Genomic DNA, 13,197 nt, shown 5'->3' with positions numbered 1-13,197 from the left:
CAAGTTGTCGTTAACGACAGCTTTGTTGGACAGATACGGCGGGTCTGTGAGGGTGTTGTGGACTTTGCACTGTTCTCTTCCTCCCCATGACAACCAGGGGGGTCTCTAGCAGCATCTCTTCAGCAGCCAAACTATAGAGATTATAGTTTTGTCTCTTGGCTTCCTGCCTCAAGGAGCCTGCAGTCCAAAGCTTGCTTCTCCATTGTGGCCTACGGTAGTGGCCACTTCCCTCCTGACTGTTATACATGTCAGTTTATATGTGATTATACAATATGATATAATCAATACTGCATTATATACAGTAACCTAATACAATATCACTCGTAAGACCATGGACAATATTACATATTGATTAGTGCAAGCTTGCAGCCTCCTGCTTCCCCACCCTCCCCGACATTCTCATTCAGTGTGGGGGTTGGGGAAGAAGTTGGAGCTAAACTACCTCTCCTCATCTCAATTCCATAGAGTGGGCTTTGGGGATCACTGACCCCCCCCCAAAAAACGCTCAAAATCCATGGGTTCTACTCATGCCTGTATTCAGAGGTAGCAGTGGTGTAGCGTGGGTTGTCAGCACCCCGGGGAAGGCAAGTAATTTGCGCCCCCTAACCCGTGGATTTGCGCCCCCTAACCCCCAGATGTTGTGCCCGGTGCGGCCGGCCCTCCCTGCACCCCCCACGCTACGCCTCTGAGAGGTAGACTTCATAGCAGGAGGGTCGGCGGAAGGAATAATGGGCACAAACCAGTCAAAAACAAGCCCTTCTAAGTCCCAGTGATTGCAATGGGAGACATGCAAGCACATGTTTATGCTGGCATCCTTAATTTTTTTCTAGATTTGCACCTAAGATCAGAGTTTGTACCTTGGAATAGCTCAGCAACACCATCAAGAAGCTAGGGAAACATAGGTCCTCAGAAAAGTTTCAAAGAAAGGTGTATTTTTTTTACCTTTTATGCAGCTCAGTGGGCCATGAAACAGTATATGAAAAAGTCTGAAATGTATCTGTAGGTAGGAACAGGCATCAGACTCTGTGAGGATGCTGGGCTAGGACCCTGGTCCAGCAGGGCTGTTCTTATATTAACACTTTTAAAAACCTAGACTGGCACATGGTGACTACTAGGCAACTACAGGCATAAATCCCTAAGTCATTTCTGGGTAAATATAATATACCTTTTTTTTGTCTAGCTTAAGGAAAATGGCTGATTCTAGGCTCTTGCATGACTTCTGGTGACAGGTGCAGCAGTGGACAAGCGAAAGGAGAAAGGAGCCTGAAAACAAAGAGTCTCTGGGATGCAGATACACAGGGCTTCCCACACTTTTCCTGCTGCTCTCCCCCCCCCCAAATCAGCAGGGGAAACTGCTCTTTAGTGCTCAATCGGAGCAAAGGGCAATTCAGGTTTCCCCTGGACAGCCAGTTGTTCCGATCTATCACTAAAGAATGGGTTTTCCGTTGGAAAGGACTGGGGCAAGCGCAGAGGCACCATCTTCCATCCAGGATTGAGGGTGGGGGCAGCACATGTCATGCATGTGTGGCGTCATACGCGTGGCACCAAATTGTCAGGAGGAGGCCAAGCGCTGAGCCCAGAAAGAGCCAACCATTGAACCGTGCTGCCTTTGGCCTCCTCCTCCTCCCTCTCAACATCACAGGGGCCTTGCCAGAAAACACCGAGGGGGCTGAAGACCCCTCTGCCCCTAGGAGTTGGTGCACTTAGGCAAGCAGAAAACCGATCGGACCCGTGCTTTCAAGCCATGCCACAAGGAGAAAGGCAGATGACCCCACGGTGTCAGAGGCAATTGGGAGCCAGCCAGGTCCCCGTCCGGGGTGCCTCAATGCCCAAGCTGCTCCTAACCCGAAGGAAAAGCAAGGGGAGAAATGCGGACGATGCTCTAAAAATGAATTAGGCGGCAGTCGAGGAGGAGGAGTGGGAGGGTGGCAATGACAGTTATTGGACAAGCATGAATTTCGCTCCACCTAATCTATACAACGGGGAGAAATAATCTATATAACATTTCAGGTTCAAAAGTCTGTTTGACATTCTGCCTTCTCTTCCCATACATCACACTGCTTTGCCAGAACAGACTGTCTGAAAGCCGTGTTTGGGGGGGTTGTCCCCCTCCCCGCCACACACACGCAGGCCTGAAAAAGCCCAAATGACTGCCATGTCAAACAGCGCACTGGAAAGTCACCAGTTTTGGTCCAAAATCTTCTAGCCCCCTTCCTCTCTCTCCAGAGGACTGAATAGGTAAAGGTAAAGGTAAAGGTACCCCTGCCCGTACGGGCCAGTCTTGACAGACTCTGGGGTTGTGCGCCCATCTCACTCAAGAGGCCAGGGGCCAGCGCTATCCGGAGACACTTCCGGGTCACGTGGCCAGCGTGACATCGCTGCTCTGGCGAGCCAGAGCCGCACACGGAAACGCCGTTTACCTTCCCGCTGGTAAGCGGTCCCTATTTATCTACTTGCACCCGGAGGTGCTTTCGAACTGCTAGGTTGGCAGGCGCTGGGACCGAGCAGCAGGAGCGCACCCCGCCGCAGGGATTCGAACCGCCGACCTTTCGATCAGCAAGTCCTAGGCGCTGAGGCTTTAACCCACAGCGCCACCTGCGTCCCTAGAGGACTGAATACAAACGGACAAATCAATGTATTCAAATGCGTACCTTGCCACCACCCTGTGAGCCAGGAGTAGCTTACATTTATTGAACAGCCTCCACTGTGCTATTGTGGGAGACAAGAGGAGATAGAAAGGCAGGAGGGTTATCAGGGCCCAGGGAGAAGAGAAGGGCACATCATAGCATCTCTTCAGGCAAGATCAACATGGGAAGCTGTGGAGGACAGCAGGCTTGAAAGAGCAAAGGCCACATTGGGATAGGGAGGAAGCAGTGCCGGATTTACGTATAAGCTAAACAAGCTATAGCTTAGGGCCTCACTCTCTTGGCCCCCCCCCAAAAAAAATGTAAAGGAAAAAAACACCTGGATATACATTTCCAAAATATAAGATAAAAAACAAATAAAATAAAACCTACAAACAGCAACAGTGTTTTGTAGGCTCCTGTGATGTAAATCATGGACCCCTGCTCTCTTAAATATCACTGGTTTGCACATTTCTATATATAGGGTGCCTTCATTCTGCATCTGCAAATGGCTTTAGATACCTATTAGGTCCATAAATTACCATATGGCAGAAAAAGGTAAAGGGGGCCCCTGACCATTAGGTCCAGTCGTGGCCGACTCTGGGGCTGCGGCGCTCCTCTCGCTTTATTGGCCGAGGGAGCCGGCGTACAGCTTCCTAGTCATGTGGCCAGCATGACTAAGCCGCTTCTGGCGAACCAGAGCAGCGCACGGAAACGCCATTTACCTTCCCGCCGGAGCGGTACCTATTTATCTACTTGAACTTTGACGTGCTTTCGAACTGCTAGGTTGGCAGGAGCTGGGACCGAGCAATGGGAGCTCACACCGTTGCGGGGATTCGAACTGCCGACCTTCTGGATTCCTAGGCTCTGTGGTTTAACCCAAAGCGCCACCCGCATCCCTTACCATATAGCATATATTCAACACATAAAAACAGCAACAATTTGTGGTTGGCAAAGGACAGCTGGACATATAAAGGGCCCCATTACGTTTAGTAGCTTAGGGCCTCATCAAACCTAAATCCAGCCCTGGGAGGAAGCCGGCAACTTGAGCATGGTTCTCCAAGGGCATCAGGTAGCAATAAGCAAGGGGTGGGAATCAAGCCATCCTCTGCATGCAGGGATTCTCCCCACCCAGGAGATATTGTCAATCCATATTCCAATTAAGTAGCAGACCTTAGTGCTGGTAGCATTAGCCAACATGTGCAATACAGTTTACATGTGTGCATCCCCATCCGATTGGCAACACGGCTATTGAACCATAAATGAACAACACTTGTCTGTCTCTGGAGGCTTGAGAATAACGCCAGTGCAAAATGGCAAATGGCCGAGAAGCCTAATTCTAGGGCCCTACACTCCTAAAGAGCCAGGTCTTTCAGGTAGCGCTCATCGAATCATTCACATCAACCCTAGCTCTTGGGGTCTGATTTGTGCCTGCATTTTTAAATGCTCCATCAATCTGTGCCCCATGATCCTCCCCCTAGGCTATGGATTTGAACGTAGCAGATTTGGATGAGAGTCATCCACCCGTTTAGCTGCAGGGCCAGCTGATTGCAATGACATTGCGATGAAAGGGGGTGAATTTGCCACCTAGACAGCACCCACATGTGGGTGCCAATCATACATGCTCCAGGTTAGACAGTATGTGCAGTCGCAGTCACCATACATGAAGATCTACAAGTCGTTTACATGATTTCCCCTAAACAACCCATACATGAACTTCAAAACATGAAGTAGGCATTGAACGGTGACTTGGGGCAAGGCTAACAGCAATTATAAAATGGTTTTCTTTCTGTTTTGGTTGTTGTCTCATTCCTTCCTGTCTACTAAAGGTTCTGGGTAACTCAAATGGCACCAGAGATAGAGAAATAACGAACACACAAATACCTACCTTTTGTTGTTGTTGTTGTTATATTGCTGCTAAAAGCTTTGAAACCTGAGTGCTAAATCATCTCCATTCTGGGCAGCACAAACTGCGCTGTAATCTAATTAATGCAATCTGCTGCAGCCACCTTTGTATCTACAATTCCACATAGTGCATTCATGCTGGTGTATGAAATGTGCATGTGTACACTGTGACTTTGTTTGCAGGAGCTGAAACCTGAGCTTTCTCAAGCCACTGTAAGCTTCTCTTTCCCTTCATTTATTCAGGGCCCTTCAGATCTTGACAAATCTGTCACTCTAAATTTGCGAGAGATTATGGTGCTCTCCCTCGTACGGCGAGAGGTGATATATGATATCTGCTGCCCCTATTGATTGCCTGATCCGGTGGCAGAGGGCCGGCAAAATGAACTTGAAATGAACATCATGCCTCAACTCATTGTGCGTATAATACACTACTTAATCCCACATTTTTCAGCCGCTATGGAATTCAATTGATCAATCATGTCCCACTGATAGTTCTGTTCTGGGGGTTATTCCCGCTCTGCACACAAACTTAGGACATCAAATGCGACAGGCCCCCATACAAAGAGAGGAGAGAGAGATGGAGGGAGAGGCAGCCCTACACACAATTATCTGGCTGCAAGCAAGTCTCTGGGAATCCAGTGGGGTTACTGCTGAGTAGACGAGTACAGGATTGCAGCCCCAAAGATCCAACAGACACGGGTGAGAAGATGAGACAGCAAGGAAGGCACGGATGCTGTTCATATTCCACGAGAAAGGAAATTCAGGTTCTACACCAAATAAATTTTCTGCATCAGAATACTAAAATTTATATTCTGCACTGAAAATAAATGATGCTAACCGAGGGAAGCCGGTGGAACACTCTGCAGCTCCCACCCTCTGTTAATGGATAAAGTGCTCGAGGCAGATCTATGAGGCATGGATTCAAATGCTTGGTTAGCCATGGTTTGAAGGCAAGCTTCCTATCTGTGCGCCGGAAGCATGGGAAAGCGAACTTGAAAATTATGAATCCTAAGGGCCTGCAAAATGGCGAACCGTCAGATTCTGAATACTAATAAGCAGCCTTGTGTGGCACAAATCCATCCAGTTTATATCCCGCCTGACAACTGTGACAATTGAGATTCTGTAGTGTCCCAGCTGAAGGGGATCCCGCTGATCTCACAGAATAAGAGATCTCCCCAACTACTTGTTTTAAAGTTGCCAGATTTCAAACCTTACACAGTTTTTCCTTCCCCCAGTGTTTAGAGCTTCTCTAAGGGCTGAGGCCCATGGCATGTTTCCAGCTGGCTTGGCCTGCTGTCTGAAACAGCAGAAAAGACCCCTGGCATATCAACGTCCTGGGGTCTACAACTGGCCCCAGTTCTGTTCCAGGCCTACCAGACGGTAACCAAACATATTCTGTGGCCGAGATCCTCACTATGTTGCACTTCGCGGAACGCATGAAGGTAAAGCAGCAGCAATTCTGGTGAGTGCAAACCAGCATGGCACTACTCAATTCCGGACTTTAAAATTGTAAGCATAATTCTGGTAGTCAACAAAAGAGACTTAAAGACTCTCTCAAGGCAAATCTTTAAAAAATGCAGTATAAACACTGACAACTGGGAAACACTGCTAGCACTCCAATTGGATAACAGCCTTTACTAAGGGCGTCATGGGTTTTGAAAACACTCGAACTCAGGATGAAAGGGAGAAACGTGCCAAGAGGAAGGCATGCTTGGTAAACCCTCAGAATGTTCAATTACCACCCAGAAACCAATGTCCCCACTGTGGAAGGACGTGTGGATCCAGAATTGGCCTCCACAGTCACTTATGGACTTGTGTTTATGGAAGACAATCTTACTCAGCTACAAGTGATTGCCAAAGAAGAAGAAGAAGACCCACCAACATTTCTCCAATGAAAGTAGGAACGTCCTATTTCATACCCTCCGATATTTCTCCAGTGAAAATAGGGACGTCCTAGGGGAAAGCGGGACAGTCTGGGATCCAAAAAGAGACCGGGATGGCTTCTGTAAATCCAGGACTGTCCCTGGAAAACAGGGACACTTGGAGGGTCTGAAACCAGCATGGTTCTACATTTAAACACTCTCCAATGGGACTAGTGCAGCCTACAGCACTTCAAAGGGAGAGATTTGTGAGTGGAAGTGGCCTGAGGGAGATCTTCAACCAAGACAAACAGATATCGCTGCTCCAAAGCACTCCTTATTTTTTGAAATTAACCAGCTAATATAAGCCCCCGCTTGTCCCAAACTTTCCCTCTCCCTCTACCCCATTCTCTGTTGCTTCCCACCCCCACCGTCAAAGCTCTCTTCCCCTCAGCTGTGCTCCTGTGTCCCAAAGCAGCCAAGGCCAGTCAGCGTCTTTCCGAGATATCCCCCTTGGGGGGGCTTTCACATCACTGCCAGTTGTTGCCGTTTCAAACTCAATTGTTCTCCTTGGTACTGAGGCAAATGGAGTCATTAATTACCTTCTATCGGCTGGGACGAGTTTAGAAAACGATCAATACACAGCGCTTGTCATTCACAGCGGCTAGCCCCAGTCTGCGCAGAAAGGCCCAGTCCCCCCCCCCCACAACACGCTTTGGGCCCAACAAGAGGCTGAACAACACCAGCGATTCAAATTCTAGCGACCCTTCCTCAAGCAAACTGTCCAAGGAGCAAGGGGGAAAGGGATTCTTGTCCCAATTTCCCACGTGACCGACCCCAGAAAAATAGGCTTCCCATCTATTTTTGATCAACACATAAGCAGCAGCTTCACCTGGGAACCAAACCCCACAGAATGTGTTGAAGGGGCATTTACAATCACACACAGTTCCCCGGCGCAGGTTCCTCTCAAATGCATGGCTCTCAGATTGTCTGGGGCGCACCAGGCATGCATACCCTCCAACATTTTGCCAATGAAAATAGGGACACCCTACTCCATAATCGAAGGGATGCGGGTGGCGCTGTGGGTTAAACCACAGAGCCTGGGACTTGTCGATCAGAAGATCGGCGGTTCGAATCCCCACGACAAAGTGAGCTTCCGTTGCTCGGTCCCTGCTCCTGCCAACCTAGCAGTTTGAAAGCACATCAAAGTGCAAGAAGATAAATAGGTACCGCTCTGGCGGAAAGGTAAACGGCATTTCCGTGTGCTGCTCTGGTTCATCAGAAGTGGCTTAGTCCTGCTGGCCACATGACCCAGAAGCTGTACGCCGGCTCCCTTGGCCAATAAAGCGAGATGAGGGCCGCAACCCCAGAGTCAGTCACGACTGGACCTAATGGTCAGGGGTCCCTTTACCTTTACACTCCATAATTACAATAATAATAATTTTATTAATTATACCCTGCCCATCTGATTGGGCTGCCCCAGCCACTCTGGGCAGCTTCCAACATATATAAAAACATAACAAAACATTAAACATTTAAAAAAACTTCCCTCTACAGTGGCACCTTGGGTTACAAACGCTTCAGGTTACAGACTTTGCTAACCCGGAAGTAGTACCTCGGATTAAGAACTTAACCTCAGGATGAGAACAGAAATCGCGTGGTGGTGGCACAGCGGCAGGCCGCATTAGCTAAAGTGGTACCTCAGGTTAAGAACAGTTTCAGGTTAAGAACGGACCTCCGGAACAAATTGAGTTCTTAACCAGAGGTACCACTGTACAGGGCTGCCTTCAGATGTCTTCTAAAGATTATATAGTCACTTATCTCCTTGGCTTGGGGGTTGCATAACTTCATATCCTCCAACATTTCTCTGATGAAAATAGGGACAGCCTAAGGAAAAGCGTGACATTCCAGGATCAAATCAGAAACCAGGATGGCTTCTGAAAATCTGGGACTGTCCCTGGAAAATAGGGACACTTGGAGGGTCTGTGAAAGGTAGGTCTACCATTTGCTTTAAACTGGTGGGGGTAATATGATTGCTGACTCAGTCAACAGGGAGGAAAGGGGGGGGGGTAAGGATTTTACTTCCTACTCTCCAGTTGTGGCTTCTTAATGAATTTTTGCCTTCTGCAAAATGCAAGCAAAAATGTTCATCCTTCCCCCCCTTTTTTTTGAGGATCAAATGACCTCAGAAAACCCAGGGGAGAATACGAAACCCCCTTTGAAAACGACAAGGTTGGTGCTGATGAGGACGATCCTTTGTTGGAATTATCCAACTTTTCACAAGCTTTTAAAAATTATTTTTGAAGGCACGATTCACAATGTAGACTAGAAATACGTACAGTTACTCGCCCAGGATCGAGGGTGTCATTCGCTGAGGATATAAATGTCAAATATTCTCCAAATTGGAACGTACGCACTGCATCTACTGATAAGGATTTGATCAGCAGCTGGCAGATCAAACCTCTGCATGTCTACTCAAAAGTAAGCCCCATGGCCTTCAGTGAGGCTTTTATTCCCTAGTAAGTGTTTTTAGGCATTCTTTGGGGGGACTGGTGCATTTTCCACGGTCCGTGGATAAATAAATGCGTACTTAATGAAGCACATGAAATAATGCAAATATGAGCTTGACAAAAGGAGTGCGGCACCATGTAATGAAGTGTATAAGCATCTCAATGAAGATCGTTTGTAAATAATACTCAGACTGCCTATATGTTAAAGACTGCAGAATGAATCTGAAAACTCAGTACGAGGAGTATTTTTAAAAAAGCACCTGAGGTATGGCTGGCTGGCAGAAGGCAGTAAGTTGCTCAGGGCCAGAGAAGGAAGTTACAGAATACCAAATGGGAGCCTACTGGCTTCCAAGATCGCCTCATCCCGATTTTGGCTGACCTGAAACACTTCACTTTTTGGCCTGCCATAGCACCACAGAAATCTGACCGGCAGTTCTCTCTGGAGAGAGAAAGGTGATGACACCTCACTGTAGTTTAAGGAGAGATAAATTTGAATTGAGTTCAACTTTTATTTCTTTAATCAGATTGCAGCTTTTTGAACTCAGAATGCCAGGTTTCGACTGAAAGTCCATTGAGGCGGGTGAATTCCAATTTTGATGGAGAAGTTTATGAATCTGCAGCTCGAGCCTCACTGAGAGTCACCACAGCAGGGCCCGATTCTGCCGTTGCCCTACAGCTGTGGAATAATCTTCCTGACAATGCCCCACCCTGGAAGAGTTGAGTCAGCAATGTAAAATCTTCTTTAAAAGGGTTTAGGGACTAAGATGAAGCGTTCTTATTGAAATGGATGTTTTCTTTTGTTTTTAACTTGCTGTTTTGTTCTGTTTATGAATTTTGTGGGCCCCTTCTTACGATTCTAAGAGTCTATGAAACTTGGCGTCATCAACACCACACTTGAAACAACCGAGCTATCCTGAAACTAATGAAACAAACAAACGAATGAATAATAAATTCAAAACTATGTTTAGCTTGTAACATATTGGGTCATGCGAAGGACATCTGGCTTGGTGTGTATGGGGAGGTGGGGGGGGTATATTCAGTAAAGTAAGATACTGAGCAGAATACTAAGCTGACAAGCCCCTCCACACCAAAAGTGATCAAACTTATTTCAGGGTTGCTTCTCTGCATGCTTGCATACATTTTGTCCCGAAGTCATAGAACAGGCCAGGCTGCCTTTCATGAATTTGGGGCACAATTCCACCTGAAAGTTCTCCCACATCAGCCTTTTTTGTGTAATAAAGTCAAACCTTGGTTGTCAAACACAATCCATTCCGGAAGCCCATTCGGCTTCCGAAATGTTTGACAACCGAGGCACAGCTTCTGAATGGTTGCAGGAGCTGGCGGCTTCCGAAGGATGCAGGATGTTCAGCTTCTGAAAAAACGTTCAAAAACCGGAGCATTTACTTCCGGGTTTTCAGCGTTCGGGAGCCGGAACATTCCAAAAAGGAGGTGTTTGGCGCCGAGGTTTGACTGTTTAGTGGTACCTCGGGTTACATACGCTTCAGGTTACATATGCTTCAGGTTACAGACTCCGCTAACCCAGAAATAGTGCTTCAGGTTAAGAACTTTGCTTCAGGATGAGAACAGAAATTGTGCTCTGGCAGCACGGTGGCAGCGGAAGGCCCCATTAGCTAAAGTGGTGCTTCAGGTTAAGAACAGTTTCAGGTTAAGAACGGACCTCCAGAACGAATTAAGTACTTAACCTGAGGTACCACTGTAATGATAAAAGTTTTTTAAAAAATCAGAAGCATTTTTACTTGGTATTATAGGTCAGGACATTAATAGGCAAGATTTTAATTGTTTTTATATGCAACAACTGCGGCAAGAGTATTGTTAGCCCAGAAATGGAAACAAGAAGAAATTCCGACAAAAGAAGAATGGCAGACGAAATTAATGGACTGTGCAGAATTGGACAAAATGACAGGAAGGATTCAAAACCTGCGGGACAAGAGATTTACAGAAGATCGGAAGAAGTATATGAATTATTTGAAGAGCAACTGTAATCAACAAATTACACTAGTAGGACTACAAGAAGTTTTGTAAGGAGAAATATACGAAGTGTTACAAAGTAGAAAAAGATGGAGATATTGGTTATGAGTCTGAAATGTAATAGGGAAGATAAGAAATGCATACTGAGAGATTAGATTGGAAAATTTTCAGACAGGATTGATGGAAGTCAAAATTTGAATAAGATGTAATAGTATGTTTAATTACTGTTGAAAATGATATGTTAAAAAAACTAATAAAAAATTATATATATCTATATATATAAAGATAATAGTTTTATTATTTGTACCCAGCCACTCTGAGCAGCTTCCAACCTCTATAAAAATATTCTGATATTTCTGATTTCATCCCGGAATGTCCCACTTTCCCTTAAAGGTAAAGGGTAAAGGGACCCCTGACCATTAGGTCCAGTCGTGGCAGACTCTGGGGTTGAGGCGCTCATCTCGCTTTATTGGCTAAGGGAGCCGGCGTACAGCTTCCGGGTCATGTGGCCAGCATGACTAAGCCGCTTCTGGCGAACCAGAGCAGCGCGCGGAAACGCCGTTTACCTTCCCGCCGTTTACCTTCTACTTGCACTTTGACGTGCTTTCGAACTGCTAGGTTGGCAGGAGCAGGGACCAAGCAACAGGAGCTCACCCCGTCACGGGGATTCGAACTGCCGACCTTCTGATCGGCAAGTCCTAGGCTCTGTGGTTTAACCTAGAGTGCCACCCGCCATCCCATAAGATACACAGTGGTATATTGCCAGCCCACGAACGAGGTGAGAGTAATGCTCCTCTGTCCCGCGCCCCACAAAGCTTTCTTCCCCAGTAGTAGCAACAGCAGGAGAATCAGCAAAGCTGTTTGTCTTTGCCACCTGCAGTAAAATAGGCTCACCCCCTAGGCGTCCATCAAGGTGGAGCTCTGTGGAGAGGAAAAGGCATCCCCTGGGGTCAATCGCCCCGCAGGCTTTAGGGTGGAATCCTGTCTGGCTTCCCGGCCCCATTTGTGGCGGTAGGGCCAGCCTCCTCCAGCATCCATCCTCTACCAAAACAGAAGATTTCGTTAGCTTAAAGGACACAAGCGTGGCAAAAGAAAAAAAAAGGGGGGGAGAGAAGGGTGGGTGGGGAAAGGGAGAAAGGAAAAAAAAGAGATTACCTTGCATGCAGTTCCTAACTATGCTTGTTTAGAGAAACTGCTTGCATTTATGAAGGCTTTGGTGCGGAAAGCTGGGTTGCAAATGACTGCATCGGAACGACAGTAAAAGCCATTAATTTCCTGTTATGTTATCCGGTGTTGGGGGCTTTATTAATTTAATTTTACACTGTCGAACAACAGCGAGAGCTGACACCACCACACTCAGAGGGCTCTCCCCCCCCCCTTCATAGCTGCGCTGGCCTGACATGCAAATCAACGCTATTATGGGAACCAATGAAGTCTAAGGGGGCTGGCAAAAGGCAGCCGTCCCTCCTCCCATGAAACTCACCAATTGTTTACACACACACACACACACACACACGGCCAGAAGCAGCCATAATGCACTCAGGCAGCCTCACTATTGTCACACCCTCACTGCCTCCTTCCTGGCTTGGCCTCCTCTTCTCCCAAATTTGCTCTGCTCTGCTCTGCGCAACGCCTACCTGCTTTCGAAAAGCTCTCTTCTCTCCCATCTAACCTACCACTCCAAATAATAATAATTATTATTATTTATACCCTGCCCATCTGGCTGAGTTTCCCCAGCCACTCTGGGCGGCGTCCAATCAAGTGATAAAAACAATACAGCATTAAATATTAAAAACTTCCCTAAACAGGGCTGCCTTCAGATGCCTTTTAAAGAGAAGATAGCTGCTTATTTCCTTCACATCTGATGGGAGGGCGTTCCACAGGGCAGGCGCCACTACCGAGAAGGCCCCTGTCTGGTTCCCTGTAACCTCACTTCTCGCAATGAGGGAACCGCCAGAAGGCCCTCGGTGCTGGGTCTCTGTGTCCGGGCTGAATGATGGGGGTGGAGACGCTCCTTCAGGTATACAGGCATACAAATCTGCCCCCCCGCCACATCCTTCAATTTAATGCACAACTTCATCTCTTCCGGACTACCCATTCATTTCAAAATGCTTTTTCTGAATCATCCGCATCCCAGCAGCAAGAAGGTGATGGCACCTGCCTTCTTCTCGATGTGACACATGCCCTCCTTACAGAGTCCTCACCTGTGATATGTATGCAAAAGAATTTGAACACCTATGGGAAATGCTAAAAAGGTGCTCTTTGTTTTTGGCACTATCAATGTTATGTGGCGCTTTGCAGAAAGGCCGG

At 47.2% G+C, this 13,197-nt stretch overlaps 1 protein-coding gene and 1 long non-coding RNA gene across 16 annotated transcripts in view; one reads left to right on the top strand and one right to left on the bottom strand.

Annotated features, from left to right (window-relative positions):
• Positions 1–10,613, top strand: part of LOC310844417 — a 205,400-nt gene extending 194,787 nt beyond the window's left edge. The window contains exon 4 of the long non-coding RNA XR_014564105.1: positions 10,348–10,613. This is a non-coding gene — a long non-coding RNA (uncharacterized lncRNA). The remainder of the gene's footprint in view (positions 1–10,347) is intronic.
• PAX2 (paired box 2) overlaps positions 1–13,197 on the bottom strand; it is a 156,272-nt gene that overhangs the window by 36,850 nt on the left and 106,225 nt on the right. The gene's annotated exons all lie outside the window — the stretch shown is intronic.

Source organism: Podarcis gaigeae (genome assembly GCF_964106915.1).
Source record: "Podarcis gaigeae genome assembly, chromosome: 5".
NCBI classification, from domain to species: domain Eukaryota; kingdom Metazoa; phylum Chordata; class Lepidosauria; order Squamata; family Lacertidae; genus Podarcis; species Podarcis gaigeae.
The sequence above is the reverse complement of the archived record's forward strand: the minus strand, read 5'-3'. Positions and strand labels throughout refer to the sequence as shown.